We start from the raw sequence: 6,389 nt of genomic DNA on the forward strand, positions 1-6,389 counted from the left end.
GCATACAGCCAGGTTCTGAAACTGGGATGGTGCAGTGAGCTAAAAAACGGTGTTGGATCTAGCCCTGATCTCTTGACTGGGTGAGAGCTTTCTGCTTAATTCAGAGACTCTGTCCCTCACCACCCCTTGTTGTAAATATTTTTGTCCACCCTAAGCGTGGAAGGGTATTCTCAGATGTGAGACCCTTGCTCATTGCACCATCAGGATTCAAGCAAACCGGGCCGAAGACGGCTGTAATGCCAGAAACCGGTCCCCGGGAGCTTGTTTCCTTCCCAGTGTAAGAACTGGCTTTTTGTAGTTTGGTTTGCGCTGTTCCCATCATGCACTGGGACAGGAACAGACTAATTTGCATACAGCCAGGTTCTGAAACTGGGATGGTGCAGTGAGCTAAAAAACGGTGTTGGATCTAGCCCTGATCTCTTGACTGGGTGAGAGCTTTCTGCTTAATTCAGAGACTCTGTCCCTCACCACCCCTTGTTGTAAATATTTTTGTCCACCCTAAGCGTGGAAGGGTATTCTCAGATGTGAGACCCTTGCTCATTGCACCATCAGGATTCAAGCAAACCGGGCCGAAGACGGCTGTAATGCCAGAAACCGGTCCCCGGGAGCTTGTTTCCTTCCCAGTGTAAGAATTGGCTTTTTGTAGTTTGGTTTGCGCTGTTCCCATCATGCACTGGGACAGGAACAGACTAATTTGCATACAGCCAGGTTCTGAAACTGGGATGGTGCAGTGAGCTAAAAAACGGTGTTGGATCTAGCCCTGATCTCTTGACTGGGTGAGAGCTTTCTGCTTAATTCAGAGACTCTGTCCCTCACCACCCTTTGTTGTAAATATTTTTGTCCACCCTAAGCGTGGAAGGGTATTCTCAGATGTGAGACCCTTGCTCATTGCACCATCAGGATTCAAGCAAACCGGGCCGAAGACGGCTGTAATGCCAGAAACCGGTCCCCGGGAGCTTGTTTCCTTCCCAGTGTAAGAATTGGCTTTTTGTAGTTTGGTTTGCGCTGTTCCCATCATGCACTGGGACAGGAACAGACTAATTTGCATACAGCCAGGTTCTGAAACTGGGATGGTGCAGTGAGCTAAAAAACGGTGTTGGATCTAGCCCTGATCTCTTGACTGGGTGAGAGCTTTCTGCTTAATTCAGAGACTCTGTCCCTCACCACCCCTTGTTGTAAATATTTTTGTCCACCCTAAGCGTGGAAGGGTATTCTCAGATGTGAGACCCTTGCTCATTGCACCATCAGGATTCAAGCAAACCGGGCCGAAGACGGCTGTAATGCCAGAAACCGGTCCCCGGGAGCTTGTTTCCTTCCCAGTGTAAGAATTGGCTTTTTGTAGTTTGGTTTGCGCTGTTCCCATCATGCACTGGGACAGGAACAGACTAATTTGCATACAGCCAGGTTCTGAAACTGGGATGGTGCAGTGAGCTAAAAAACGGTGTTGGATCTAGCCCTGATCTCTTGACTGGGTGAGAGCTTTCTGCTTAATTCAGAGACTCTGTCCCTCACCACCCCTTGTTGTAAATATTTTTGTCCACCCTAAGCGTGGAAGGGTATTCTCAGATGTGAGACCCTTGCTCATTGCACCATCAGGATTCAAGCAAACCGGGCCGAAGACGGCTGTAATGCCAGAAACCGGTCCCCGGGAGCTTGTTTCCTTCCCAGTGTAAGAATTGGCTTTTTGTGGTTTGGTTTGCGCTGTTCCCATCATGCACTGGGACAGGAACAGACTAATTTGCATACAGCCAGGTTCTGAAACTGGGATGGTGCAGTGAGCTAAAAAACGGTGTTGGATCTAGCCCTGATCTCTTGACTGGGTGAGAGCTTTCTGCTTAATTCAGAGACTCTGTCCCTCACCACCCCTTGTTGTAAATTCCTACGGAAGCCACAGTTTTAAAAAATAAATTCTTTATTATCAGTCTGAAGAACAACCTTAAGATACAACATTAAAATGCTGACAATATGGTCCTGTGCCCAAACTTTACCCTCCTAAAGCTGAACACCGCCATACCATATAATCAAACACTCAACAATCTTGGCTGCAGTGGGGGCAAACATGGGACATATCCAGGTACATGATGTATAAGCAAGCTGGCATTAGGTGGGTCCTATAAACGTGGTGATTCCTGTTGGAGCAGAGACGATCGAGGACCCTCCTTACGGACCCGAACTACCATATCCGGGTTACTATTTTGTATAATTGACCTTCCGACTATCAAATATGATGCCTTAACCAGATGAAGAAACGATAAAGGGTCACCAAATAGAATACTCCTTTTTCTGAAATACTTTATTACCATTAAGAACTCATAAGAAACTGTCAACAAAGAACTTATAAGAAATTGTCAACCAGAATTGACTATATTGACTGTTCAAGCCCTGAAGAAGTCCCTGGTTGGGACGAAACGCGTTGGCGGTTCCAAAAGTGATGCTGTCAAAAGTTTGTAAACATTGAACAATAAAGAATAATTGAAACTGAAAACATCGGCTTGTTTGTGAAGTTAAACTTTCTTTGACTCATTGACTGTAATAAATTGTGCTTAAAATGTGCTGGGCTACTATGTGTTGCTAAATTGCTGAAGGTTAGGTTCGTTGAATCAGCCTTTAAATTAAGGGAATATAGGGAATTGTGCTCCCAGCCCTTTGTTTGCACCTTTCTGTTCGCCAAAACTGATAGGGATTTTTTAGACTAGTGCTGGCACTTTATGCTTTGATTCCCTTCCTTTTGTTTGGGTCCTATAAACATAGTTAAATGGTATAAGTTTGAGGGGGGCGTTCGTGGAAACCTGTTGCACCTGTCGCATGGCACATGTCTATTCTGAGACCATTAGTTCTTCTCCAAGCTCCTCGTCCCATTGGACTCTCTAGGATGTAGGGGCTCTAGATTCAGCAGACTTGATCGCTCTACATGTGAGAGTGATGAAGTAATAACCATCCCCCAACACCCAGAATGCCTGTATTTAAGTGTCTGCTGCTGGCTTTACCCCACCATCTCCCTATATAGGGCCACATGAGTGTGGAACTGACTGGAAGGGAAGGTCATGAGTGAGTGTCAACTTCTTGAAAGACATGAAAATACCAGAATCGTATAGGTTACTCGTGGTATCCTTGCCCAATTCCATAGGGATATGTCCACTCTGTGTGCCAGTTGTGAGAAACTAGAGAAAACCCACAGTGGAGTTTCAGGGCATAGAGAAAGTAATTAGCCCTTATGCACTGGTATGCATGCCAGTTATATTATGTCTCATGTAGCAGATTTGACCTAACCCCTTTCCTAAACTTTTTGTCCAAGATATACTTTAATTTATGTATATAAAACACAAGGGTACCCAAAGGTGCAATAAGCGAGGGACCTTGGGTGATTATGTATTAACAGAAACAATGCCCCTAGACCAGAAGACAATAAATTTCAATAAATATAGACTGAATAGTTCTATATCAAATGGCCAGCCGGACAGTTTAATTTTCAATGCATAAGATCCATAAAGGTAAAGTGTGATACAAGTGGGACACCAGCCGGTGCCCATCTAACACACTCAAGGGGAGACAAACACAAGATTTTTAGGCAAATTGTGGCAGTGTGATACTTTTATGGATCTTATGCATTGAAAATTAAACTATCCGGCTGGACATTTGATATAGAACTATTCAGTCTATATTTATTGAAATTTATTGTCTTCTGGTCTAGGGACATTGTTTCTGTTAATACAAAATATACTTTAAGACATTTATGGGAGATACTTTTGTTTGTAAGTAAGAGAATTCGAATAGGACCCGGGACTGAATCATCCTGCCACACTTTGGAGCTGCAACACCAGGTAGTATGCCACAAAGTCAAGGACCCACAGTCCTCCTGTGACACGTGGGGTGTATAAGGTGTCAAGGGCTACCCTCCTGCTACTCGCCGCCCAACTGAGGAAAAATGCTGGAGAACATGCAGTTTAAGTTGCGAAGGGATGTTGGCAAAGAAAAAAAGCATCCTCAGTAGTAGTACCATCTTAGCGATGAAAACCTGACCCATCATGGATAATAGAAGCTTGCATCAGAATCACATGCTCCATTAAGACTGGAAAGGATGGAGCAGCATACTGCAGCTTCTCACATTCAATGATATCAGCTGTCGAGCCCATATGTCTCAGAACTAGCCATGAGAAGCTTCATTCGAGGGTGTTGGAAGCTTTCTGCAAGTCTATGGAGGCTGATCTCAAACTGACAGTTATCCCACGTGCTGCTCAGGAGTGAAGAAGGCGTCTAACATTGGGTATTGTACTGCAGCCAGGGTGAAACATGCTTCGGTCACAATAAACTCTGAACAGCAGCACTCAAAGCACTTTGATGGCCGAATCTTTCCCAGTTTCTTGAAATCAAGGTTAAGCAATGACAGGGGGTGAAGTGACCCACATTTGGCAGGACACCAGGATTGCCACGCTGGAGGTTGGGACAGGTCTCACTTTGTGTAAGCTTGCTGATAAAGATCATGAAGGTGGGGGCCAAGTGCTCTGAATACATTGTGTAAAGCTCCATGTGCCAGTGCTGTTTTAATCCCATCAGCATCTTTGGGCAGATGTAGCGTGTTGTTCCAGGGATAGCCACATCAAGGCTGCCCCTTGAAGGTACCGGTAATCATTGCATCTCTCCAAGACAGGAGCTGCATATAGATCACGGCAATACACCACAAACATAGTATAGACCTGAGCAACGATGTGTGCCATCTTGCCATCCTTTCGGCACACTGCGGAGACGGACGGGCACAGTGATGTACCCTGGACTAGTTTGACAAGCAGGCACCTCGTCTTGTCACCCTAAGAATGACTCTGGGCCAGGTATCCTCAGTAGAACTAACACAATAGCCTATCTTAGAACTCCTTATTGGAGAGTAATTGTTGCACCCGTTTGGGAAGGGATTCAGGTTATATAAGTGGTTGGCGCTCAGTTAATGCACTACTATTCTGGAGGTCAGTGATCTGATCATGAGGTGCTCTGCACACCACGTTCTTGTATTTCAGACAGATCGCTCTGATGCATGTATTCAAATGAACCCAAATTAACTATCTGTTATCTATTGATACAGCATTCATTCTTTTTTGAAGATCCTGTGATTTTGTATCTAATTGTGTGTCTGAACACTACATCTTAAAGTACAGATGTGTGCAGTCTCCGTGGCGCTATTTGTGTGAGATAGTCACTGCAATGATCACTCATAAAAATTGGGTTATGGTCGGATTATGTGTCTTGTCAAAATATTCGACTCCAAAGACGTCTGCCATCAGATTTGAGGTAATAAAGAAAATGTCTATGGGCCCGATTCACTGAACTAACTTAAGACAAATTCCTAAACTTACTACCTTTGGTATTCACAGAAGTTAGGATTTTGTCTTAAGACAGACTTAAGACAGTCTTAAGACAGACTTAAGACACACTTAAGACAAATTTATGACAGAATCCTAACTTAAGTCTGTCTTAAGACAAAATCCTAACTTCTGTGAATACCAAAAGTAGTAAGTTTAAGATTGTGTCTTAAGTTAGTTCTGTGAAGCGGGCCCTATGCATGTGTGAAGCGTAGTGGGGAGTAACAGAAATATTCCAGCTTCCTCAGGTTGAAGACACGCCATCTGTCGCTTAGGGCAAATTCCCTCACCCAGGCTGTCAGCCCTTGAGTCAGTTTCTCTACTGGTGCGCTGTGTACCAATGGGTGCCATCTGTCTATTTCAATGCTCATAATACACTTGAAATCTCCCCCTTTAAGGAATGGACCCTGTGTGTGTCTATTAAACAACAAGCCAACGTATTCTAAGGTTGTCATCTGACCTGTATTGGGAGCATAGAGGCTTATTATTTGTATCACACTTGCATGCAATCTGCCATACAAACAGACAATCTCCTGACCTTGTCCTCTGTTTATTCAGTGATGTGGGAGGAGACCAAAGGATGCACCTGTATCAGGACTCCTCAATCATAAGCAGAGAAGGCAGTGACCTATACCTGCCCTCTCCTTCTTCGTTGCAGTCTGATATCCTCACGTGGCGTTACATGTGTCTCCTGTAACAGTAACACGTGTGTCCCCTACCTTATCAGGTAAGTATGAATTGTGTGTCTTTTGACTGGGCTACTGAGGCCCTGGCCATTCCAGATCATGAAGACATATTTGCCAACCTTTGAAGACACCAGATTCCGATCACTCCAGCATCCACTCCTTCCGGTAGATCCACCAGTTATATTGTGTGCCTCATGAGTTGTTTTCTGCATATCAGCCATACAATGTGTTGGATGCAATTATATGTGTCAGGATAGACTTGATGCAGCCCATGAATTGGACCTTAATGTTTGCTTGAATGAGTCAACTTAAAACGCCCCTCCACAAGTCCACCCTGAACTGCTTTCCGTAG

Source organism: Lissotriton vulgaris, unplaced genomic scaffold (genome assembly GCF_964263255.1).
Source record: "Lissotriton vulgaris unplaced genomic scaffold, aLisVul1.2 SCAFFOLD_896, whole genome shotgun sequence".
NCBI classification, from domain to species: Eukaryota; Metazoa; Chordata; class Amphibia; order Caudata; family Salamandridae; genus Lissotriton; species Lissotriton vulgaris.